The sequence below is a fragment of the Lathamus discolor genome, chromosome 5 (assembly GCF_037157495.1).
Source record: "Lathamus discolor isolate bLatDis1 chromosome 5, bLatDis1.hap1, whole genome shotgun sequence".
NCBI lineage: Eukaryota > Metazoa > Chordata > Aves > Psittaciformes > Psittacidae > Lathamus > Lathamus discolor.
In genome coordinates, this window is record NC_088888.1 from 77,802,269 (window position 1) to 77,830,049 (window position 27,781).

Consider the following 27,781-nt stretch of genomic DNA (forward strand, 5'->3'; position numbering starts at 1 on the left):
TTTCTCCATAGGTTTTCCAGCTGTCCCCATTGAAGTGGTCCAGAAGAGGGAGAGAAAAGATGGCCTCAGAGAGGGAGAGAAGACAAAAGTTGGACCTCCCTTAAAATTCCTTGATACTGCTTGCCTCAAAAACAGACACAGCAGTAGGCATCCAGGGCTTTAGCTGAATGAAGTCTGCCTGGAGCAACAGATGCCTAGTACTGGGTCATATCCTGGAGCTCAAAATGCAGCCAGGGAAGCTCTGCCAGGTTACAAGGTGGACACAGCCAGTGGCAGAAACAGCCAGGATCCCAGCATGGACATACAGCCCTGTACAGGCCAAGGTTTAAAGACCGGCTGACTGTGAAATCCACACTTAGTCCACTTCAAAGCTTCTGTATTTTATATTTATAGAGAGACTGGAGTCACCTGGCAATCAAGATCAAGCCATGGGATTACATCCTATTGATACGTTCCCAGAAACTGTAATTTTAGTTGCTGTGTATTTAGACCTTGGCTATGCTCCATAATCAGTAAATGACCTGATAACTTACGATTCTGAAGAATGAATGAGTCCCATAGGTCTACAGGCCAAATAAAACAGTGGATGTATTGTGAGAGGATACATCATTTAGCAGGACAGCAGAGTTCAATAAAATAGTGTAGTGGCCAAGGAGCCTATTCAGACGGTAGTTTCCAGGCACGCTGAGAACATGGATCTCGAGCACAAGGTTCAGAAAATCCTGTGGAAAGTGAATTATTCTATGAGATGATGATTTTATTTTTAATTCTTTAATTCATGTTGGGTTTAGGTATCATTTTTTAATGTCTGAACAAGGAAAATCAACCCTGCAGCTGAAGCCTACATCCATGTATGGCATATGTGTTGCTCAGTAATTGCTTCCTACAGTGGTTATTTTCCTGGTGAGACTAATCTTGATTTTTGGTTTTCTCATTTAAATGCTTCTTTCTTATTTCAGTTTAAATACAGAAGGATTTTATAGGCTGAAGAACAGGTTCATGCCTCTGATTACCTTTGAGCTGATTAAGCAGCAAAACATTATTGGACAATGAGGGAATCTTATTGGAAGTAAGAAAATTGAGAATGTCAGCCTCTCTGATATAATTCAATAACAGCACTGGAGAGAATTATTCATTTGCTGGGAGATAAGTAGTCAGGGCTTTTCTGTTTTCTTTCTGCTTCTATTATTTTACTCACTCCATGACTTTGGGCAAGTCCTCCTAACTTTGTGGTTTCTCAGTCTTCCCTTTCTGCAAAACAACAAATCAAGCTGCTTTGCTGGAATGCTGCAGGAATGGACGTAGTGCTTTATAAATACCTAACAAGCTCTAGTTTTTGCTAAGAGGCAGAATGGATGAAAATACTTATATCTATTTAATATTTGCCAGTGTTCTTGGGTTTTTTTCAAGGCATGGCAATAAGAAAATAAACTGAGAAGCTACTATGACATACCTCATTGAGTGTCAGAGGTTTGTATCAAATATTTGATTCAAGGTTCTCTGTCAGTCTGCTTTTAAAGCAGCACTGAGGCAAGGCACATTTGTTTAGCCTGCATATCCCTAGAAAGAAATCAGATACACATTTTTTAAAGCACCTTCATTTACTTATGAGAATATCTATCTGCAATACTTGATACAGAAAATGTTTTGTGCCTGCATAACATATGCACGGAGCATATGTTTTAATTTTAGATCAGTACAATATTTCAAATTTAAACAAATTAGCCCAAGGCATAAAGAACTATCATACTTTGGTTTTTTTTCTGGTTTTTAACACATGCCAGATTGTAGAGAAGCATCACTGATGAAAAGGGCAATCATATACCTGAGCATATTTTATTTACTCCTCATTAAGGACACAATATACCTTTTTTTTTCATTTAGATTTTCATGTAGTGAAAAAAAATTCATTGGTAATGATCTTACCTTGTTATTTCTTCGCATATTTTTGTAATCATTATTTTCAGTGCTTTTTGTGTTGAAGGCGCCATTGAAGCTTTGTTATTCAGAACTATTCCTCTTAAAGTTGTCCAGTTTCCATGTTTCATAACCAGGGAATATGGACATGGCCCTGAAGTATTTCAGAGATAGCTGCTAAAGATAACTTAAAGATAAAAGCAAGTCAGAAGGTTTAAATTTACTGTTCAGGAGTCCACATTTTTAATCCTGTGAAATGGTATCTATTGTGTATATTGAACATGTACTCCAGTAAGCCCTCTTCCTCCCACAGAAGGCTTAGCTTAATATGGGATGCTGTTTCTCCAATTATAAACATTCTATGGCAATGCAAACACCGAAGGTGATTGCATCACTTGTTATATAAAATTTCAAACTTAATTCATGAGTCAGAAGTCTCCTGAAAATCCTCTAACTGAAGGGAAATTCAGTAGCCAATATTCCTGCATGTTATTGGATACTCAGCTTTTGCAAACAATTGTGTAAGCCATTTGAATAGAAACAACAGACTGCTTAAATGGCCACTGCCATTAAGAATGGCCATTGCAAAGAACATTCAACAGGAGCCCAGATTTAACACCCATATGAAGCAATACCTCTAAACCTCCTTCTAAAATTTCTTTGGGCGTTCCTCGCTCTTTCCACAAGAACTCTTTCATCACCGGCAGGGCTGCCTAAAGGGCCCTCATACCTTATATCCTCTATTTACCTGACCTGCTCCTATGAACCTTCCCCAGCCTGTCTGAAGTGCAATTATCCGGGATGGCTTGAGCACAACTAATTTAGGTCTTTGCCAACTTGTCTGTTGTTCTCAGGAATGGCTTATTAGCAACTCATATGGGAGGCTGAGGAAGATGGAAAGGTCTGGTGCAACAAGGCAGGGAAAGGGAGAGAAAGGGAGGTGTGTGTACTGAGGGGTCATGCAAAGGGGAATGAGGGTGGGAGAAGCTAGCTGAGGAGCAAAACCTCTGTGGTTGGCTCAGCTGGCACAGGAGGCAGATGTGTCCATGGTGAGGTAGCTCAGAAAGGGATTCAAAGCATGAACTTGGTGAAACTTGCTTTCAGGCACTTAAGTTGTTACATTCAGTGCAGCACTGCGTAGTGCTAATGTACAGGAGATGATGAGTACAACATGTATGGCTGTAATCCTACCCTTTTCCTGGTTTCCATCCCTCAAGCAGAGATGCATGCACCCATAGCTTACTCTCTGCAGGCAGACTCCTACACTCCTTTCACTCAAAGAACATCTCTCTTCCTTTATCATCCAAAGAGAAGGCTGTGGGACTCACCTTTTACAATCATCTAATAGTGAGAATACTAAACCAAGCACTGGTTCCAGCTGTCTTTCCAGCCTGAGAGAACTAAAACTCCAGTCACTCCTTTTAGCAGCTTCCAGGCCTGTATGGATAAAGAAATTTTTGATGTACCATTTTCTGGAAATCTTCTATTTCCTTAAAGCAGCACCTGATTACCCTCCTGTGTGGCTCATGTTTCTGTAGTGAGTACAGCGGGGTTCTGTAGGGAGCCCAGTCATGTCATCTTGCCTTCAGTATGTGTTGACAATGCCTGCCAGACAAACTCCCTGTTAGGGACAAACACTGCCTCTTCCCTGGACTATCTTGTAGTTGAGCAGACACCAAACTGCTGAGCTTTTGTTTGAAGTAGGGCCACTGTCAAAATAAACTGGAGTGTATCTTAGGCATATAAGGAACTGAAAAGCATTAAAGGATTGAAACATTCCCTGGATTAGATGGAACAGATTCAGATCCTAAATTCTATATGAATCTTGTGTTAATTTCACCTCTTTTTTGTCTGTTTATTTTTGAGTTCTGGTCCTAAAAGTTTTGCCTGCCGTCATATAAAGATGCTGTTACCGAGCAAAGGAGTGGGATTCCGTGTCCAACTCTCAGAACAATTGACTACCTAATTTGTGTTTTAGAACAAGTACAAATCCTCATTTTTTTTATTGAGAGATGCATCAGTGCTGCAAAATAAACTTTCCATATGGGCTGCCGTAGACCTGCTCTTGATTTATGACATTATAGTAGAAGCTGAGTCAAGCTAATATTGTTCACTGGATATGAAGAGAAGAAATTTTAAGTGCTCTGGGGAAGCACTTTCCCATTTTGAATTTTATAGGAAAACCAACAGAGTCTACTACTTTTTCCAGTGGAGATGAGAGGGTAATCTACCGCAACTATGGGAGGTCAAAAGCAGCCTTTTCATTTCTAAACATAGGAGTTAGTCACTTTCTCATGTCTCTTTGTTTCTTGGTTATAGTTAATCTTACAAAGAAGAATGCTTTAAAATTTAAATTAACTATAAAATCTATAAAAATACAACATTAAGCATCCCAAACCAGGCACTTGACAATTACATTTATTACTGCACACTGACTGAACAAGATACTGCATTAGATACAGAACAATTGACATCAAACAGGCACTCTACATAAAATGCAACGATATGTATTAGAGAGGAAAGGCATTTGGGGGGCATTTGATTAATGTACTTTTAATTGGACTTTCCTGCCTCATTGGTTTTATTCTCTCAATTTAGCTCAAGCTGCTCAAACACATAAATAGCCAAAGCACCTACTATAATTAACAAAACACACTGTTTGCGAATTACCGGATTTGTCAGACTATGCATAAACAAATAGTATATTATGCAAATGCTGTTGAACTACAGACATATAAACAGGCATAGAAAGTCTAATATTCACTAAAAAACCCCCACAAAACCTGACATCCTCCTCATTGAAAGCTGCTACTTGGGACACTTGGTCTTTTTGGTCCTATATTTCATTAAAAATTTGTAGGATGTTCTGCCAGTGCTATTCAATTTTGAGTGTACTAATTTGAGTGTACTAAGTTATGTCCCCCATGTGATGCTCCCTGGGCATATAAAGAATATGTGAGACCACATTTGTATCACAAAATTTAAGCAACCAAACTGAAAAGCAAATATATATTGAATGAAGAATGCCTACAGCAAAGAAATCCAACACAAAATGTTGGGTTCTACTGCTACTTATGACTTTTAAAAGATTCTGGGATTTTTAAGAATCCCATGGTATGCACTGTAAATCTAGGGTGTAATTCAAAAGAATACTTAAAGTGCACAATTGCTCATAAGATAGATTAAACATTTAACAACTGAGAAAACCATGTAGGTAATTTGGATTTGATACTTATATTCTCAGCAAATGCGGACGACATCTGGCAATAAAGCACATGGATAGAAATTCCACAGTCAGAATATAAGCTGAGTGAACAATTTGTTGCATGAATATTTGGAAGGAAAAGAGCAGACTGAAAAATGTGCACCTTCCATGTTTGAGCAGTCAAATCTTTGCACAGGATTTAAAAATCAGTTAGTATAATATTTAATATCTTTTTAGAGATTTTGCACTTCAAATACTTTTTAGTTACCATACTAAAACCCCCCAAAGAGCTCTTCCTCAGTAAATCCTCTGTAATTTGCATTTTAGACTATGTACATTTCTACCCTGGGAGCACCACCTACTGTTGAACATCCACATGTACAGTGTATGGGGGAACTCCTACCAGGTTGATAGTCCTTTCCAAGTTTAGATTAGAATACACAGCTTTTCCTTTAAAACAAACATCGAAAGTTAGAGACAGATTCTGCAAGTCACCTGCATAATATATGAGCCAAGAGGGAAAGATGTGATCCTTTTCCTCCTATTAGGTAAATATTTGATTCAGGAAGACTCAAATATTGGATTTATTACGTATTTACTACTCTCCATCCCTTCTTCACTACACTTTGCCACAGAGAAGTGTCAAATTATTATTTACTTTTTCTTTATAGTGCTTTTACATTTCACCTCACAAATTCAGTCACATAGGCTTGAGTAATTGTTAAAATGCATAGTTTCCTTCATTAAGCACTCACAAATCATTTTACAAACATTATTGTGGTCCTTTCATGTTGTTTACTTCACAGTTACACGAAGTTAATAGTAGCTAAGATGTTTCCCATTTTCTCATTGGGAAAGAGGATTTTTTGAGCTGGTACTCAATTTGCAATGCTGATATTTCCGGGGAATGCTTAGGTGACTTGCAGACTGACTGGGCACTGGGTGGTCATTACTGCCCAAAGCAAAAGGTTCTGGAACACACATGCTTAGATAAAAAATTAATTATAGAAGGGAAGGAATTTAAATTGAATCTCCCCAGCTATGCTGCTGAGGAAAACAGTCGTGATGTGAAGCAAATGTCCATTAGGTGGTAATAGCTGGAGTATGCTCCACCACTGCTGTCTCTATGCTAAATATGTAAAACCGCTGTCAGTCAGAAAATTCCTTTGGGAAAAATGCTCTTCCTGCTTTCCAAATTAATTACATTAAATGTGGTGAATTACATTAAGGAACAGGAGCATGGAGGAAAGGTTGTAAGAAATTTGTTTCCATGCTACCAAAAAGTTTCAATGAGCTGTTTTCATGGAGGTGCACAGTGTAACCGAATTTCCCATACTATTTTCTTCTCCATCTGGGATAAATATGGTAAAGACTTGGAGCTTTCATTTTTAAATGCATTTTATTATTTATTATATATTTTAAAATAATTTAATTTTATTAAAAATAAATTTTCAAGAAAAAATCCTCCTTCTCATGAGCTGAAAGGATACAGAATCCTGAATGATTGCCTGTAATATGCGTTCAATACACATATTAGCACTGACATTCCTCAGATGTGTAGTTATAACCTCTTCAGACTCAGTTTTTCAATAGCATTGCATCTGTACACCTAAGATACATGTTCCCCAATGGCCCAACATCCTTTAAGCTGAGCACAGGACAACAAATTCATATTAAGTACTTATGAAATATTAAAAATGCCAAATGCTGATTATCTCTGTTATCTGTGTCTGTTATCTCCACATCCAGCTAGCTATCTTCTTTAGCAAGAAAAAAATGAAAAAAAATAAAAGCTTTTCTTTAGTATTCCCTGTCCTCTTCAGTTCCATGTCTTGTGTCCAAGGAAGATGGCATAGGCTAGTTTTACTTGTGTGCGCCTCCAAAATTTCCCAAACAGATTCTGGAAGGCTTCTGAAAAACAAATCATTCTGCTTGCTGCGATTTGGGTTTTTTTTCAGTGTACATGTTTGGTTTGAATTCAGATTGCCATAGCTATTTCCTGTTGCAAATAATCACTTTTATCACTAAACCTTTTAATTAATTTCCTGATTGCTTCACTTTGTGGTAGAAGCAGTTCAGTATGCTGAAGAACCCTGATTATATCTATATTTTTAAGTTAGCCATTACTTTTCTGAACTCTGAATGGCGGGAGGCTGGATCTAAAGTCACCATTGAAATGTATGTCACTGTAGTTATTTAACATTTACCAATATCATTGTTGCATAGTCGCTACATGAAGGTGAATTAACTCAGTCAAGTCAATGAGTAGAATTTCAGTGTTTATCGCTATATGTATATTAAGGTTTGCCATTTCACTGGTCAGTCATTTCAAGCTATGGATGTCCTAAAGTTATGGCATTAATCTTACATTATGAATTTTTTTCTAAAGTTAATGAACATTCAGGAGAAAGGAATGGAATTAAATATTTCAAATATCCTCTCAGCGCATTTGGAACTGTCTGAAACCAAACTGTTCCTGCTAAAAGTGTTTTAAAAGCATTCTAACGCTAACAGTTTTCTTGAAAACCCTGAACAAGCTCTATAAATATTTCCTTGTAAGAAATCTTCAGTTTCTCTACGCATAGGTCCACCCTGCAAGTATTACTGCTGTGTTCAGTGTAATGATTCAATGGTAATGGAAATTAGAAGTAGTGGAGAGAGTGGATGAAAATCCACCTCCACTGAAGATAATGTACTGACTTCAGTGAGACAGGATTTCACTCAAAGCATAAGAAATGTTTTTTAACTATATGGTCTATGCATCTGCAATACCTGAGGAAAAAGCAATATTCTAACCATAGAGGTAATTTGTGTCATCAGAACTATTTAAAGAAAATTGCTGTTTCAGTTAATGACATGTAACAACTATACCCAGCTGTTAAAACCAAAACCAAACTCTAAAAGCATCTGTGATGAGAGATCAATCATTTCATGGCACCTAATTGAGATGTAGCCAATTAGAACGATAAACAAGATCACACGGATTTTCACATTGCATCAACAATTCGTCTTTCACGATACATAGCTTTGATTATAACCAACATTTGTTTCATTGTCTAAGTGTTCTTTTCTCAGCTTCTCAATTCAAAACCCCTCTAGTGCATTTCTAAAAATGTTCTAATTTATCATCTGTTTCTGCTGCTGAACTCACTCAAGCCCTTGAAAATAATTTGCAGTGTATTAGCTTCTGTAACGCATTATCTTGCCCTTCATGTCATACGGCGGGTGCTTATGGTACAAAGTATATTAATTTCAATATTGTAAGATCTTTTGGTCTGAAGGATCATAGACAGCTCTAGGGAACACAGACAACCACTTCAAACCATTTGTACAAGTATTGTCATTTTATCTTGACTAGGAAGAAAGCTTCATCAACTTCCATGCCAGATAGTCTGATCAACATTCACACTCAAAAGGATTTGTGGTCTCTAAGTATCACTAAAAGTCTGGTTATCAGGCAGGATTCATTTTATTCATTTTTAGCTCTTTAAAAGGAAGGGGCTTAGTCTAATCCAGTTTCAAGATTTCACCTTCTTGCAGTGAAGAGAGAGGGGCTCCTCCAGAACATGTTTCATCCTGTCTGTCCTAGAATAGAAGCTTGTGCTTTGTTCCTCCAGAAAGAGTCCAGTGCTGATGAGGCTGCTAACAGTAAACAAGAATCACCGCACAGAGAGTGAGCAGAAGAAAGCACATGATAGAAAAGTTGTTTCTGCAGAAGTGAAATCAAGAAATCACAGAAGGGTAATTAAGCAGTGCAGTAATGCTACTCGAGCTTTCTCACCAGCTTGCACCACAGTGCTATGACTGGCCACAGTCAGGCTTCATAGTCATCTCAGCAACTCCAATTCACCACTACTTTTCAAAGCCACTGCTCAACAGAACAGATTCCCCCATTCTCAAGTGTTGACTACATATTTTGTCCCATGGATGTACAATTTTCCTAAGACTGTCCTGAAGTGCATGTTCAACTAACTTGAAAAGCAATCTATGCTGCTGTCTGCCTTAGTCTCTTTGTTAGTTACTGCTTACACACCTTCTTGTGTGATCTTCAAACATCATTAGCATCAGAATTTTGTAGCAAGTCTGGGCCCTGCAGCTGAACCCATTAGCACCTGTAAAAACCCCCAGGTGATATCCCACTGGTGATACCAAATGTATGACTACATTTGGACACTGTAGGTTAAATAGTTTATTATTCTTTTATTACATATCGTGTATGTATCAGTACACTTTAGATGTTGTCGTGGTTTAAACACAGTCACCCACACAGTTTCTACTCCCTACCCCCTTTCTTCCCTTCCTCCTCCCCCCACCCCTGGAGGGTGGGGAGGAGAATCAAAAGAATGTAACTCCCACTGGTTGAGATAAGAACAGCCCAGTAACTAAGGTATAACACAAACCACTGCTGCTACCACCAATTATAATAATGATAAGGGAAATAACAAGGGAAGAGAATACAATACCACTCACCGAAATGAGCCCAACCGAGAAAAGAGCGCCCTTCTTGCCTCTTTGTTGCTTTTTCTCTTGAGTACTGGGGCAACTGATATTGGTACGAATTGGTCCTCTGGTTTAGCTGCAGTTATTATCACTGTGGTTTGAGTAGCAACTGTACTTGTCGCTGGGGGTGGTGTAGCTGCTGTGCTTGGAGCTGAGGTAGCCGCGGTCTGTTGCAGTCGAAGTTTGAGTAGCTGCTGTACTTGTCACTAGGGCTGCTGTGCTTGCTGGAGTAGCTGCGCTGACTGTTGCTTTGCCCTCAGACGCAGGCAGATTTTCTCCCTTTTGAAGGTGCTGGATAGTGTTGAACAAGGTCCTGTAAGCATAGGCCAAGCCCCAGCACGTTGCCATGATTTGTCCGTCTCTGGTATGGCCAGACTGACCACACACCTCATTTAAGTGTTTCACTAATTCTTCCGGATTTTGCACTTGTTTGGTGGTGAAATTCCAAAGTACTGGAGGAGCCCACTGACCTAGATACTTGCCCATACTATCCCACACACCCTGCCACTCATGGCTGTCCAGCCTCAGGGAAAATCTCTTGGTCCTCCTATATCGTTGTTTAACCCCAGACAAGGCCCAAACCTGACTCTGCTTAACTCTTGAAATCAGACGAAATGGTCGTGGGCAAAACACACTCTGTATGCGTGCCAACATGGTGATCCCCATCACAATCAGCAAACAGGTCTCAACAGTATTAAAAGGCCATTCAAAAACTTCAAAACTCTCAAATGATGCTGTAAATGGTCGGGGGGGGGGGGGGGGGGGGGAGGGCGGGGTGGGGACTGGGAGGTAAGAGAATGTCTCCTTCACAGGTTGACCACCCGAAAAGGAGAAGAAAGATGTGTAATTGCTAAGCACCTTTATTATATACCTCCCAAAGTATAAAGGTGGTGACCACACTGGGAACATAAGCCAGATCAGTTTCATGATCAATGATTCTATTGTATTACAAGTCATTACCATAAAGTACAATGAGACAAGAACCTTAGCCCAAGCCCCACACTTGAAAAACGCCAACAAAGCAAATACCAGCTATAAGTAAGGTACGGCTCTAAGTAAGGTACGATAGACTGAAACTGTTAGATCAAGAGAAACAACTCTGAGAGCCAATAAATCAGCATTATGACAAGTGACTATTAATCTAAAACAATGAATGCTTATCACAAATACAATTAGACATACTCCGGTCAGATCTGTTGTTATCTCAACCCCTCGTGCCCCATATTGGGCTCCAAAAAGAACTGTCATGGTTTAAACCCAGTCAGCCATAAATCACGCAGTTGCTCTCCCCCCCCCCCCCCTTTTCTTCCCCCCACTCCCAGAGGGATGGGGAGGAGAATCAAAAAGAATGCAACTCCCACGGGTTGAGATAAGAACAGTTTAGTAACTAAGGCATAACACAAACCACTGCTGCTACCACCAATGATAATGATGATAAGGGAAATACAAGAGAAGAGAATACAACACCTCACCACCCGCCGACCGATACCTAGTCCCACCCCGCAGTTCACAAGCCCTTCCAGATAAGTCTCCGTTACATCCCGGGCATGACGTGCTGTGGTATGGAATACCTCTTTGGTCAGTTTGGGTCAGGAGCCCTGTCTCTGCTTCCTCCCACCTTCCCCTCCTCCCTGGCAGAGCATGAGGCTCAGAAAGTCTTTGGCCAGACCAAACATTTGAGCAGTAACTAAAACCATCAGTGCTATCAGCAATGTTCCGAGGCCAAAAGTCAAAACACAGCGCTGCACCAGCTACTAAGAAGGAGAAAAATGACTGCTACTGCTGAACCCAGGACAGATGTGTGCAGTTTCTCAGTCAAAGTGTTGTGACATACCAACTTATGTGGTTGTTTATTTATTCTATTACCTTTCTATATTAAACATGAAAGCTCATTAAAAACAAACAAAACAACAGTATACTCGGATTCAATCTATTTTCAGTAAAACCCCCTTAGCTGGTGTCGATTATATTCCCCTCTTTTAATTCTTAACGAATCAAGTCCTGTATCAGTCATTCCAATAATTTGACCAGGATTGATATCAGGCTGTCAGAACTGCAATTAGCTGGGTCATCCTGTTTGGCTTTAATGTAAAAACTGGTCACACTCTACTAAACTTGGTATAACTAGACTATTTTCATTCTCTTCAATTAAAAAAAAAATAATCATTAGCTATGTGATTACTTGCTGAAAATCAGAATTGTTTCAAAGCAATTTCACAAAGCTGTATAGTATTAAAGCGTCACAATTACTCAGGTTTACTTGCGGCCTACAGAAGCATCCAGGAAGGATGCTCTCCATGCTTAGACTGACAAGGACTTGGCCGTAGCTTCACTTCACAGCCTTTGTAAACACAATCATTCGTGGCTGTTTGTGTGGCTGTTAAGGCAACCTCATCAAGTAGAGAGACTTGTCTCCTCAATCTAATGAGAGTAGGGCCAATCCCCACAGGCACATTTCCAAACTGCAATCCAGCTGCTGCCACAGCTATGCTTGGCTGCTGAGCAGAAATCGGAAGTTACCTCAGACTCCTGGTCTTAAACACACACTGCTTATAATATTACAAATCATAGAATCATTCGAATTGGAAAAGACCCTTAAGAGCAAGTCCAACCATTAACCTAATACTGTCAAGTCCACCACTAAACCACTAAACTCTAACTGCCGCATCTACATGTCTTTCAAATACCTCCAGGGATGGTGACTGCACCACTTCCCTGGGCAGCCTGTTCCAGTGCTTGACAAGACTAACCTTCCAGTGAAGAAATTTTTCATAATATCCAATCTAAACCCCCTCTGGTGCAACTTGAGGCTGTTTTGTCCTATTACTTCTTACTTGGCAAAAGAGCCTGGCACCCACCTTGCCACAGCCTCCCTTCAGGTAGTTGTAGAAAGTGATAAGGTCTCCCCTGAGTCTCCAGGGGAGACTTGTCCATGCTAAAAAAACTCAGGTCTCTTAGCTACTCCTCGTAGGACTTGTGCCCTTCTTTGGACCCACTCCAGCACCTCAGTGCCTTTCTTGTAGTGAGGGGCCCAGAATTAACCACAATATTCAAGGTGTGGCCTCACCAGTGCTGAACACAGGGGGATGATCACTGCCCTGGCCCTGCTGGCTGTGCTATTGCTGATACAGGCCAGGATGCCATTGGCCTTCTTGGCCACCTGGGCACAAGCTGGCTCATGCTCAGCGGCTGTCAATCAGCACCACAGGTCCTTTTCCACCAGGCAGCTTTCCAGCCACTCTTCCCTAAGTGTTGCATGGAGTTGTTGTGGCCAAAGTGCAGGACCTGGCACTGAGCCTTGCTGAATCTCGGCAATATGGTGTAAGATGTATTCTTAAAAACTGTATCTCATACTAGCACTTTGCAAGTGTGGGCATGACTTTCAGGTTCCTGCATTGCTACTGTCCTTCTAGGTATGAACACAAGAAATGGATCACAGCAGTGGTTCACCTAGCCCTGTACTGCAGTCACTGACTGCAGCAGTAGGAGAGGCTGTTTAGAGAATGTTCAGGAGCCTTGCCACCTTCTGAGTTCATTTCCTCACACATCACCATCAGCCACACTCATCGTATCACAGGGTACATCCCTGACTATTTTCCTTATCTGTTTATCAGCCCATTGGCCATGAATTTGTCTGTCCCCTTTTGAAGCTGCTGATACAATCTGCCCCCACAGCTCCCTGTGGCACCACTTTACAGAAGTTCACTGTCCACTGAGTAAAAATGTACTTTCTTATATGTGTTTTAAAACACTCTATCACTAATTTCAGTGAATTTCCCTAGTTTCAGTACTGCAGGTTTTGGTGAACAACAGTTCAGTTTCATTTCCACCTACATTTTTTTAAATTTCCCTTTGCTTTTCTCCCTCCAGACTGAAGAGTCCTGTATTTTTGCAGTATGTCTAGCCCCTAGAAATGGAAGAACAGAAGGTTTTAAGCCCATCATCCTGTTTCATTCCGTTTCCCACTCCAGAATGGCCATCCTTTCCTCTCATCCAACTGTGATGGCAATACAGATAGTACCATGCTACTGGAGGGGAGTGGGAGGCAGGGACTGATAAAGACATTTGACTTTGCCTATAGTTATGGAGCAGCCCTGTTGTTGACAAGGTTCTTGCATGTATCCCAAGTTCCGTACCTAAGCCCTGCAAACAGCTATACTCACAAGACTGCTATTCTCACAGGATTTGTGAAAAAGCAGTTCATTAAACACATAATGTTGACATATGCATGAGTGAGAGGCCCAGTGCACTCTTTCTCCATCCACACTCAGACTGCCGGGGGTGGAAGATTCTCATGATGGTGCTGGTGTAAAGCAGTTTCTCCAAGGATGACTCTGAATGCTAGTGAGACTCCTCAGCAATAGATCATCTTTTGAAAGTCCATCAGTTGAAGATGGATGCGCCTCTTTGTCTTTACAATTTTTTAAACTGCTAGTGCTTAACGCTGTCTAACATGTGCTTGGTAATATGTATTTGGCCAATTTTCTGCTTGCCAGTCTGGAAAATCAACACAGAGTCATCTTTCAGCATTGAGCTTGGTACACAGCTAATGTTAAGGGAAAACACAGGACTGTTAACAAAGACAAAGAGCATGAGCTGACATTATTTCTTTCAAGCTCCATTCAGCAGAATTGCCCTGTGGAGCACATTATTCCCAAAAGCACTTTGAAAATGAGTGGGTGAACATCCTCTATCATTGTGTAATACTTGTTAAATACCAACAATGCTGCTGGGAGGGATGGAGAGCATGGAGGGTGTAGCTAGAGGACTGACACTCCTGACCGAAGAACAACACTTAGAATTACAAAAAATTACAATTTGTAGTAAGTTTTTTGTAAAATAAATGAACAACAGTTTAAGTGAGTGAAAAGCTGAACAGAGCCTGGCCCAAGTTTACAGCTGAAACATACACACATGGAAAATGGAAGACAGAGTCCTCTCCAAGCAAAATACTCTGCCTGTATCTGTCAGTGGATGCGTAGTACATAATTTACAAAAGCAAGAGTCTTACAAATATTTCCTTAATGGTTTCCTTAATTATTCTAATTAATGAGGGTCTAGTAGGTTGCTTCTTCAGTCACTGGTGAACTCAAATATTGTGTTTCTATTCCTGCCTTGTCTTCAGGAATCCGGGAGGACAAGAAGTCAAATATACAAAACAGTGATGAGGAAGTGGCCAGTGACTGGAACTTGAAGGAAAATAATTAATAAAGGAATTATCATGATTAAAATGTTGGTACAGTGCCGGAAAAAACCCACTTCTCCCAAGGGAAAATGGTTTACTGTCTTACTGCCTGGCATGATTAGTTGTGTCATGGATTTCCTCCTATTTTTGCTGATCCTAGTGACAGGAGAACATACATTTCATAGAGCCTTTTCATTCAGTATATACTGAGCTGTAACCTCACATTTTGAAAACAACAGAGAATAATGTATTACTAGTCAATCTAATATCAAATGATGAGCAAACAATTCAGGAATAAACTAAAGTCCCACTGAACCCAAATAGCTGCTTAAGCTGAACCAGCTATGAAAGTATAATTACGTTTGGAGAGTTCATCTTGCCTTTCTGAATAACTCTATTTATTTCACAAATCTGTTCATATGTTGTTGGGGGCTTTTTAACTTCCCTAAGTCAATTAATGCAATATGACATGAGAGTATGCGCAGCATCACAGTGCCATAACACCGGAGATGCAAGTTCCATGTTTTCTTTGTTAATGCAGCTCTAGAAAGAATACTCTGATATGTTATAGACTACTAGATCATTATTGCTTTGCAATGAAATCCTAGTTGTCTGAATCAGTTAGGTGACACTGAGGATTTGCAGCTAATTGCAAATCAATACAGAAGTGGAAGATAATAGTGGAAGAAGTAGCTTGTTAGAGGGAGAACTTTGAATCACAGATTTTCAAATACTGGGCTTCTATGTGTACTTAATCTTTCTCTTCCCAATGTAAAGCAGGTATCTGCTGTGAAATAATACTATCCATTCTTTCTTTAGAAAAAAAAAATCATGGTGGGAGTCAAAAGAAAGTTATTAAGAGATGTTAACAAGGTGGTTCAATGGGCTTTATTCGGAACATGCCAGCAGAATTCTTTTTGCTTGAAAAGACAACGCTCTGAGTCCCTAAAAATCACAGACTTTAACTGTACAATCTGATCCAATCAACAGTGCTATATGCATGAAAAATGCTCCCAAAATCCATGATACTGACAGGGTTTCATTACACTTATCACCTTAGAGAACCTGCCCACTGAGGTTCATTTATAGTTGATCAGCTTAGGCATGGAAGAGAAACATAATTATATCTGCACTCAGCCCAAAAACATTAGCAGCGTTGATGCTGTTAGTTCAAAAAGAAATTATTTGTAAACAAAAGTCTCTATGATCTGATCACTAATGTCAAGAGAACACAAGTAAGCGCAGCTGTAATTTTAGAGCAGGCAACAGCACTCTACAGCTCACTAGCTGAATTATTTTCCTTTTAATGTCAAACCGAATGTGCTGTTAAAGGATGTTCAACACAGTAACAGAGCATCGCATTAACTCTGCATAGCAAAGGCTGAGCCTCCCAAGGAAGGAGGATAGCAATAGCCAAGAGCTAGAAATCTATCCCAGTGAACTCTTTCTGTCTGTATCTCTCCACCTCAGTGAGAGCTTTTGAATTTTAATCTCTTGGTCTCCATTTTACATACTTTCTGACTACAGAAATAAGGCAGGAAATGTATTTTCCTCCTTACATTCTGTCTCACGATGTGCTGCACATGGCTCATTCTGGACCCCAGATATAATACATGGTCTTAGAGACCCACATCAGTTTTCATTTCTCTCTTTTCCTTTCATAATTTCCAGTAAAAATATAAAGTGATCCTAGAAGTGAACAGAAGAAACCACTTAATTTCTGTAGGAGGACAGGAGGAAACACTCAGCAATCTTTTCTCCTCTTCTCAGGTTTATGTGTACAGCATTGTCAATATGGAGACTTTCTGTGAGGCATCAGCTTCTAGAACTGAACTGAGATGTTGCAGGTGTTCTTTTTTTTTGTAATGTACATTTCTTATATTAGTACAGAGAAGTCTTGAAAGCAAGATCTGAATGCAGGCAGAAGTCTTAAAGCCATGGAAACAGAGAAGAGAAGGGGGCATCCTCTATGTTCAAATTCAACATGGAGCACATGATACATGAGGACAGGCTGAGAGATGTGGGGTTGCTAAGCCTGAAAAGAAGGCTTAGGGGACTACCAGGGGTTTACAGACAGGACAGGATCAAAGTAGTCAGAAATGAGAGGCAATAAGCACAAATTGCTACCAAGAAATTCTGGCTGGCTATAAGAAGAAAATAAAACAAAACCACAGAAGAATGGCCAGGCTCTGGACCAGGTTGCCCAGAGTGACTGTGGAATTTCAGTCCCTGGAGATACTCTAAATTCAACTTGACAAAAGCCCATGCAACCTAATCTTACTTTGAATTTAGGTCTGCTTTTGAGAAGGAGGTTGGATTCAGTTGACCTTCAGAGATTTTTTCCAACCTGAAATATTCTACAGTTCTATTTGTCTCAATTCTCAGTTTGCTAAGCTACACAAGCCAAGCTTTTTTGTCTTCCCTCATAAAAAAGGAGCACCTTTAAAATCTTTTTTATTCAAAGGGGTAGATTATAATTTTTCCTGTGTCAGTCAAGAATATATAATGAATGGGGTATAACTCATGTAAATGTCTATAAGAAGTATATTACCCTATTTAAAGGTTTATATAAAATAGAAGCTCAGTAGATGGAGACACTTCACACTGAAACGTACACACAGAGTCATGACAAAGGAAGATGTTTTTACTCCATGCAAAGTCAAGGTCAGCCAAGTACAGATGACACCTGCTCTTGCAGTGTGCCATTTCGACCCATGAAGGAGTGAGTCTATTCCTAAATCAACAGGGGAAAAAAAAATCTTTAGAATAAACAAGTGCAAGCAATTTTTTAGGTATGATGACTGAATCTGAATGGATCCCCTGGAAACCCCTAAAGAAACAATATTGGCTGTAGCAATTGGGATGTTATACTACGAAGTGGTTTCCACTGTGGAACACAGTATGTGAGAAGGGCAGACAATGAGACAGAATCAGTGAAGAGATGGCTACATCTATGCTGGTAAATAAGAGCACTGGGACCAATGCTCAACCCTGAGGGCAGATGACATGGATTTGCAAAGGTCCCTACTACTTAGGGCTAGTCCCCTCTAGAGAAATCAACCATGTCCACACCACAGAGCACTTGCATCGAGTGTTTTCTGTATCCTATGTATTGCCTCCAAGAACCCAGGATGCAACTATTAGCTTGTGTCTTTTTTTTTCTTTCTTTTTTTTTTTTTTTTAATCACAAAGTCATAGGATCATACAACAGTTTGGGTAGGAAGGGTTGGAAGAGAACACAAAGCTCATCTAGTTCCAACCCCTTGCCATGAGCAGGGATACTTTCCACTAGACCAAGTTGCCTTACTGTTCCAGTGCCTTACTACCCTCACAGTAAAGAACTTCTTCCCTCACCATATCTAATAGAAATCTTTTTTCAGTTTAAAGCCATTCCCCATTGTCCTGTCACTACATGCCCTTGTAGAAAGTCCCTCTCCAGCTTTCTTATACCCTTTAGGTACCGCAAGGCTGCTCTAAGGTCTCCCCAGAGCCTTCTCTTCTCCAGGCTGAACAACCCCAACTCTTTCAGGCTGTCTTCATAGGAGAGGTGTTCCAGACCTCTGATCATCTTTGTGGCCTCCTCTGCACTCACCCCAACAGGTCCACAACCCCTTCTGTTGATGCCAGGGAGCTGAACGCAGTACTCCAAATGGGGTCTCACAAGAGCAAAGTAGATGGGGCCTCTGGGTCTTTTTTTGCCTTCCTCTTTGTTGGCATGCATCACTCCTGAGCTTGAAGAAGATGATCTTTTAATATGTACCAGCTTTCTTGGGCCCCTCTTCCCTCCACAGCTTTATCTCACAGTAGTCTCCCAAGTAGATCCAGGATTCACCCACTGGTCATGTGGCCAGTAGCAGACCCCCACTATAAAGTCACCTGTCCCTGCCCTCCTTTTAATCCTGACCCACAAGGTCTCAGATGGCTCCTCATCCACCCCCAGGCTGAGCTCCATGAACTTCAGCTGATCCCCAACAGGGAGGGCAGTACCCCCTCCTCATCTTCCCTGTCTGCCTTTCCTAAAAAGCCTGTATCTTTCCATTCAAACACTCCAGTCATAGGAGCCGTGCCATGTCCCTGTGACGCCAAGAACTTCCTAGCCCTACTTGCTGGAGTGGCTGGAATTCCTTTGTGCTGTTCTTCAGCTGCTCCCCTGCTGACCTGTGCTCCCTCTCCAGGCTCTGGCATCTATTGCTGGCACTGGCATCAAACTGGTAGGGGTGGAATGGATGGAGGTTCCCCTCCCCTGGCAACTTTAGGTTAAAGCCCTCTTCACCGGTTTGGCTATGAATTGCTAAATTGGAATTTTATCAACTGTCCAGCTTTTATAGAATAGCTAAAGGAAAAAAGAGTGTATTCCTATGGTAGCTGCAACAGCTGTTTTGAGAGTTCACATCGCAAAGATAAGGAAAAGAATTATGTGTTCCAGTGACAGCCAAAAAACTTGCCTAGACCGTAGTAAAGTAGCAGATGCTGGTCCTGAACGTCCACAAGCAGTTTGTGTCTCCAGGCATCCTCCCAGATGAACTTCAGACCTAGTGGTGCAGAGCATCCGCACTCTCCAAAATGAAACCTCCTCAAGCACAGACTGCTCATGTGCAGAGTGTGCAGCACTTGATTTGGGTCTCCGTGGGACAGTGCATAGTAAAACATAATAACTCTGTGTGTGTGTGTGTTTGTGTATGTGGTAGGATGAGGTTTTAGTTCAAAGCGAATGTAAGGACTGTGCTGGATGGAGCCCACCCAAGGGCAGTTTTTATAGCATGATGGTGAAAGCATTTATTGCTTATTCTGGGGCCTGGCATCAGCCCAGTGGAGTTTAAGGGTGTCTTAAGCCTTCTGGGCTAGTGTTGGAGGAATATGAAGGCCCAAGAAACAAAATCTGGCAATTAGAAATCATCTCTGTCTGCAGAGAACAATGCCTGGGACAAATGATCAGCAGAACTGCTCCAGAGAGTGGTGGTCTATACAAAAGAGTTCAGGGACAGCTTTGTGTATGGTCCTGACACTTCCTGACATGTCCTGGAATCACATTTGCCTCTTTCAGTGTCATTATCACCTAGGCACCGCATACTTCATCTGTGGTCATCTGATGACAACTTATGTAATAGCAGAGACCCCTGTTCTTTGTTCCTAAGTCTATTGCCTTGTACTTGGCATTGTCTAACGCCACTCCATCCTCAAGCTCTTCTTCAATTCCCTTTTATATTCTGATTATTTTATACCCTTGATATTAAAATCCTTTTCTATGCTAATGTTTTCTCTCAATGTTGCGTCATCAACAGATTTAATTAGGATACGCACATTTTCCCATGACAACATATACTACACGAAAATATTAAATTAGAGATCAAGACAGACCAAAACTGCTCCTGAAGGAATTTTGCTACATACTTTCCTCTAGGATTATGACCGCGTTTTCAGCACAACTCCTGCCATCTATGTTCTAACTACCCTCTTTTCAGTTCTTATATATATCCTCTTCTTCATAAACTGATGATTCGCTGTGTGGAACAGAGTGAGTAAGCAACATCCAAATTGATAAAAGCTGTTGTATTTCAAAGGAAAGATAACACAAAGAAAATATTTTTGTCTGAAAAAAAATTTGTGTTATCATAAAATCTACTTCTGGTGAACACAAAACAGATTTTGTTCCATTTATCCCAGACATACTGGCAAAAAAGCAAGCAAGCTCAGCTTTACTATGTAAGAGCCCCCTTCTTCTTTTCTGGTTCTCTTTTTGCTTATACACCTAAATTAAATTTTGCTATTGCATTTATATTATCTAATTCATCTTAACTTTCAGCAATTTTTGATTTAGCTCTATACTTTTTGCCCTCCAGGGAACTGTTCAGTCTCTTTTTGTATTTCAGTAAGGGTGTCTACTTATTTCTAATATTGTTTGGAGGTGGCTAATTATTCAGTTTATCCTAAACCTTTCCATACCAGTTTTGTGAGAAAAATTACATACTATTTTTTGCAGATTTGTCTTCAGAAAAATCCAGTTCAAGCATTCCCTTCCCAAAGCACTTCAGTCCAGCCTGCTTTACTATATAGTTTTCCCAGCTTATCAAAGTTTGCCCATTTAGGATTGTCACTGTAGGTAGAGATCACTTTTATTAATCCTTTCATTTTATGACCATTCTTCACCAAACAACAAAGAGCTCCTTGGTGAATTCTCTTAGTCTAAAAAATTACAAGCTCTGTTAGTTTTGGCTGTGGTTTATGTGCCCAGATGAATGAGTTTGAACAAAGTTGTTTTACCTAAGGCATCTTCCTTGCATTTGTCTGCAGAGAAGATGAATGAAGTGCCCTTGGCTTTCCTGTCCTACCTGCATGTATAAACACTCGAGTGTTTTAAAATGTAAGGTCCTGTGAAGGGTGTCATGTAAATGTCTATGTCTGAGATAGTCACTGCAAGTTCCTCTTAGAGTCCTTGAAGAGGAGCAGACATTTTAAGGTTGCAAATCAAAAATAAATAATTCTAGTCCTTCCAGAGACTAATTTTGGATAGGGAGGCTAGACAGCACAGATGTAGGCATCTGCACTGCAGATAACTGCTCTTAAAGGGGATGAATCAAACTACTGGGGTGCTTTAACCAGTTGTTTGTGAAACAAACTACCGCACCCATTTAAGTGCTAATGAGGTTGTGGATTCTTTCTGCTACCTATTACCACTGCTGGAGACAGAATACTGGGTGACTAGGACCTTTGATATGATACAATTTGGCATGTTCTTATTGCAGACATTTTTCAAGATAATTATGCTACTTAGATTTTAGTTCACTGATAATTAATAGTAGTGAGATTCACTTGCTAGATAATAATTAGTATTATCCCTCAATAGTCTTGTATATATTAAGTACAAAAGACAATGCTTGCTCAAAATGAAGTGCTAGTCTGAATATCTGCTTTAAATTATATATTAGGTTTTGTACAGGATATAATAGCTTCTGGAGACCTCTACATTAGGTAGTGCATATAAGCTGGTGTATATTCATAAAAGGTTATCTACTAAAGATAATTACTCCATTGTCAAACACAGCAAAAAAGATGCGCTAGTAAACATACGTATGTCTAAAACTGCATGGTTCACTTAAATTTGCACGGCTATAAAGAAAAGTACACAATTGCTTTTTGCACTGAGTCATCCTGATCAGCCTTGCTTTCCTATATTCTCAGTTAAGCAGTTAATAAAAGATCAGAAATTTAACATGACTTCATTCAAGCCAGGAATGGCTTTTCCCCTGTCTATACAAAAAATTATTACTGGAAATATTTTTCTAACAGCAAATAAGGCAATTAGGTATTTGGTTTTGTTTGGTTATCGAACTGTAGGCCCAACATACCTTTTCTGTATATGTATGTCCTGGTTTGTTTCTGTATTAATCAGATATGTGAAGTAATAAATTATTTCTAAAGAAATATGTAAATTTTGACTGTAAGGCTAAGGAGAGCAGAGCAAAGTGCACTGACTATTATATAATAATGAAATACCTTGACATCTAGACCACTTTATGATACTATTATATCTTCAGGCTGACATATAAAAGAACAATAATACTGATATTAAGCAGTATAAGAGTATCTAGTACTACTGACATTTTGACATAAGGAAGCTTAAGGTGATATACAGGTACTCAGTGCCAAAAGATTACCTGATTTCGACAAGCTCAGCTGAAGAGATAGTCTAGGGAGGTGAAGGTGAATTTCCCCTAGAAGGCGATGTGCAGTGATAGAAGGAAAGAGTACTACTTCCATTTCAGGAACATGAATTGCTGCATCAGAAAGGCTGCTCATGGACTGTTGAACTGTACAGTCATGGCATTTTCCAGGTAATCACATTTCATCAGTTTAAGCCCTTCTTGTCCTTCAGCAATATTCATGACAGTATTTAGGTTGTAATATTTGCAGAGAGTACTTATTTTTAAATACTTATTCTTTTTCCCATCAAAACTGTGTCTGGTTTTTTCCACAATATTATAAGCTCAGCTATCCTCTGGAAATCTCTTGTGATGGGCAGTTCTCTAAATCTTTTCTACTTATTGATCAGGCAGCAAATTTTTAAAAGTTAGGTAGTAAACAATGGACAGCAAGTACTATTTGTGGAAAAACAGACTTTCTGTTTATAAACTGTCATGGTTTAAGCCTAGCCAGCAACTCAGAACCATGCAGCCGCTCGCTCACTCCCCACAACTTCTTCCTCCCCCAGCTCCTGGAGGGATGGGGAGGAGAACTGAATGAATGTAACTCCTATGGACTGCGATAAGAAGAGTCCAGTAACTAAGGTATAACACAAACAACTACTGCTACCACCAATTATAATAATGATAAGAGAAATAACAAGGGAAGAGAATACAACTGCTCACCACCTGCTGACTGATACCCAGCCCAACCTGAGCAGCGATCTAGCCCTTCCGGGTAACTGCCCACAGTTTATATACTGGGCATGACGTGCTGTGGTATGGAATACCTCTTTGGATGTTTGGGTCAGGTGTCCTGTCTCTGCTCCCTCGCAGCTTCCCCTCCTCCCTGGCAGAGCATGAGACTCACAAAGTCCTTGGTCAGAGTAGACATTACTGAGCAGCAACTAAAAACATCGGTGTTATCAGCGTTGTTCCCAGGCTGAAAGTCAAAAACTGACCACTGCACCAGCTACTAAGGAGAAAAATCACTGCTACTGCTGAACCCAGGACACAAACACACAGCTACATCAGTGAGGAATAATTTAATGATTATGGTGAGCATTTACAACCCATTACATAAAAAAAAGACAGTTGGGGTACAAGGCTAGTTGTAGAAGGCAGTTCTTTGGAATTTGAAAGTTCATAAATTTCCCTTTCTGTAGCTTCTGATGTCAGAATGGCACAAACTTGAATATTACATGGGATGGATGTAGTCAAAACAGATTAGGTTTCATAACTGGTTATATAAAAAAAAAAGACTAGCCTGAATTGCTTGGCATTAACAAACAAAACTCAGAAGGTATTTAACGTGCACATGCAGCAATTCTATTACAGACATTACATGGTATTTGCCAGTAAGTGATCTTTGAACATTAGCAGCTAGGGAACTCAACAGTCAGATGCATTAAATTCAGCTGTCAAGTAACATAGTGACTCACAAGAACTTACAATGAAGTTAGGAGGAAAATACCCCAAGTAATTCCAGTTCAGTACATGTATGAGAAAGAGTAGACTCCTGCCCATTGTGGCTATGATATCAAGAACTAATCTGAAGAACAAGCTCAAGTACTTTACAAAGCTCCTGATTAAGAACACAGGAGGCTGACAGGAAGGGAAAAAAAATTAATTTTTTTTTAAATCTCTTTCTTTTGTTTTCTTGTGGCTTAAGATATAGCAAAAGTGCTCTCAGCACCCTGTCAAGTACCTTGAAATTTAACTAAACCAAACTTGACACAGTCAGTTCATGCTGTACTACCAGGTAGCATTATGCATACTCCCCTATTCATCTGTCTACGTGTTACTCCTCCAACCACTCTTCAAAGAGCAACTAACACAAACAGATGCTGGATGGGGGGAAAAAGCAGCATCCCAGAGTCTTCAATACAGAATGTACTCTCGACCCACCTCTTTTTAATTCTGTCACACCAGATCTAGCAACAGCACGTCTGCAGACTGCAACCTAGACTCTCTTAGATATTGCAAGTAAAGATGTCCTAGGACACAGTTGACTCACGCTATTTTAATTTATCTCACTATGCTAGCTCAGAAGAGCTTTACTGAAGCACACTCATGTGGATTTACCCCTCATGTCTGAGGATAGAAAATAATAATGGAATTCGTAATTAGAAAAAAGCCAGTTTCATTACTTCTGACCTCCATATTGCAGTTCCAGGTAAAAGAACAACTGCTCCATACTCCTAGATGAAAAACCATTTAGATCAAGGCTCAGCAAAGAGCCTTGGACAAATCTGATATATCTATTTAAAGCCATGATGGAGAAGAGCAATTTATCAACATCAGTAAATCCTGATGAATACCAAGACACACAAGTCTCCTAAATCAAATAAGGGCTTTGACCAGGTTTTGTCTAATAATTGGTAGCTGAAAGCTGAATGTGAGGTAGGACATAATTAATTGGATTCTCCCTCCTCATAGCACAGCATAGCCCTGGAGTGCAGGCTCTGAAGGTTTAGGATGTCAAGCAAGAACAGGAAATTAACTTGCAGAAGATACAGGAACAGAATTCTCACCTTTTCCAGCAGGTAAGATAATATGGAACTTCATGGTTTTTTGACTGACCTTTCCAAGCCCCCAAACCCATTTTGAAAGAGAAGAGCTCTTCACTCCATCTGCTATCCCCGACTGTCACGGTTGGCCCAAATACTGCAAAATTTCTGTATATACTTGGCAGATATGAGAAATCTCTATTTGGTTTAGGTACTTAACAATACTTCATTTCACCATAGCAAGGTACTGATCTAGAGATGGAAGAGTTAAGGCATTATTTTGGTCTTGTTAAACAAATTAATGCACTATTTTGGCTTGTGAAACAAATTAAGGCTTGCTCTGTCAGAGAACAAATGTGATTTTGCATGACCATGGATTTATGTAATCTTGGGCAAGTCATTTACACTTTCCTTCTCTTTTCCCTTTATGTATTTTTTTTTTTTCTGGGAATACCAGTGCTAGTTTGCAATGAATTTATGGAATACATATAAATTAAAGTTTATGACTGTGCTGTAATAGTGGAACTATGTAAGTAACCTTCAACTAGAATGGTGACACTAATATTCCTCCCACATTTCATCAAGGTATGGAGCATGTGGATGAACCTGCAGGACCTGTGGCATCCAGCAGGTATCAATCATAAGTGCAGAGGCAGATGCATATTTACCTAGCTTTCTGATGTTTCCTTGAGACATTGCTAATACAAGAAAACAAAATGCTAGGGTCTGCACATGATCTGTTTGGGTTTTGCACTGGGATACAAATATCAATAAAAACACAGACACATATATACATAAAGGAAGAATTCACAGGAATAAGCAGGTTTCCTTTCCTTTAGATCAGTTTCTCCTGTGCAGGGGGAAATGGGATCCTGAGAAACTCAATTTCCTTTAATTTGCCAGAAGACAGCTTTCCCTGAGAAACAAGCTTTCAAGCTATCAGGCAGACCAGCTCTAATATTCACCCATCAGTAATCTACTGTAAGGATAACACATTTTAAAAAGAGAAAGGGATGTGATGATCCTTTTACTTCTCAGCATTTTTCATAGTTGTTCTGTTAAAAAGTACTGCTTCTTTGAGACACGGTCTTTGTGCAAATATGTAGGTGACTAAGATAGTTGATGCTTTTCAAAACCCACTGGTAAAAACCCCCAAATCTCAGAAACCCTAAATCCCAGGCATTGAGGTAATGATAGCCAAGATGCCACTAATTGATCTTTGCTATCTAAAATAGAAGACTTCCTGTTGTAAAATTGTTAGCCTCACTGTTGTAAGAGAACATCTTGGGGGAGTTGGAGAAACCAGGACAGAGAAGAAGCACAAGTAACACAGTCTAACCTTAACGAATGTTGAATTTCCACTGACTTGTGCCAGCAGGTTGTTCATGCCAAAAAAATGGCAGATGATGTACAACATAATTAGTGTCTACCTAGTGGAAGAAAAGACAGATTAGAGAAAATTTATCAAAAGAGTAGCCTGATTATTATCCTATACTTGATAAAATTCCATGAACCTGGATCCTGTAGCCACACGAGTCACTCAAACTTCATATGTCACCAGCTGCCACAGCCAGCAACAAAGAAGGGCTGCTATCAATGTTTCCAGAGCCACAGCCTCTGCTGTGAGCTCTAGGGCACTGACATCCTTCCACAGTGGATTTAGCGCAACTTATGGTGAGTTTGTTGACCCTGAACAGGGAACTCACCAAAAACTGTCTGGAGCTCAACAGTGTGGCTTCCCCCCCATGAAATTGTAAGGAAATGCAGAAGGGGCCTCATACCAAAACACAGCCACTTGTTACCAATCTGAACAACTGCGTGCCCTGTGAGATCTCGCTCAGGAATTTGAACTATTCGGGTGGAGGGCTTAGACAGGTGGAGTTTCCGTGAGCGCTCTTGTGGATGTGTGCAGGTGGGACAGAAAGAGAGAGAAACGCAGGGGGAAGCAGGAGGAAAAGAACAGAGAGAATATGTTTTTGGTTTTGGTTGGTTGGTTTTTTTTTTGCAAGCAGATGTGAGCTTGCTTTGGTTGTGCTCCAAGTAGACACAACTTGTGCCCACGCTATCAGCAAAGGCTTAGTAGCTCAGGCTTACTAACCATGGCTACACTGTTTATGGTTTGGAGCTGACTCATGGCCATCCAGAGTAAAGGCTCACAACCGGAAGGGACCAGAAAAACAATTCCAGCCACAGGCAGAATAAGCAAATTGTGTTTCCTCAGAAAAGTATATAGGTCTTAGGCTTGTAGCAGGGCACTGTCCATAAAATCAAATTAATATTAGTATTGAGCCATAGGGATTCATCTTGCAGTTCCTGTGCTCAAACCCAGTTATTTAGCACCAGGCCACACATGCTTTCTGGCAAAACTTCTATTCTTGATTTTGAAACCAGAGGACTCTCTTCAGTTACCTACTCCGTAAGTGAGCTAATCCTCATTGCTATTAAAAATTTTGCTGACTTCGGCTTTCAGCTGTGAGATTGCATTTGTCTCATTTTTCTGTTCTCTTCCATGTCACCCATATTGTGTGACATTGGCTACATCCAGCTGATATGTATCAAATCACACACTGATATGTACATAAAAAAAAACAAACAAACAAAAAAGAGATCAATGATTTCAGGCCCCAAACCTGGAGAAGAGATGCCTAAGTCCAAAACTTCTGCTTATCGTGAAAATACCACTACAAATCTCTCAGCTCTCTTCTGACGCGGAACATGAAGCATCTCAGCACCTATCTCACAACTCAACCAGCTGAGGCAGCAAAACCATGTTCCTTTATCTGCC

The 27,781-nt window shown here is 40.2% G+C and overlaps 1 long non-coding RNA gene across 5 annotated transcripts in view; it reads right to left on the bottom strand.

Moving 5' to 3' along the window:
* LOC136015427 (uncharacterized) overlaps window positions 1-27,781 on the bottom strand; it is a 54,083-nt gene that overhangs the window by 11,808 nt on the left and 14,494 nt on the right. For 2 of the 5 annotated variants that reach the window (XR_010613198.1, XR_010613194.1), the window contains exons 2-7: window positions 9,593-9,935; window positions 8,653-8,764; window positions 3,246-3,354; window positions 1,927-2,104; window positions 1,454-1,560; window positions 534-722 (exon numbers count right to left, since the gene is read on the bottom strand). This is a non-coding gene — a long non-coding RNA (uncharacterized LOC136015427). The remainder of the gene's footprint in view (window positions 1-533; window positions 723-1,453; window positions 1,561-1,926; window positions 2,105-3,245; window positions 3,355-8,652; window positions 8,765-9,592; window positions 9,936-27,781) is intronic. The other 3 variants (XR_010613195.1, XR_010613197.1, XR_010613196.1) reach the window with 3 other exon arrangements.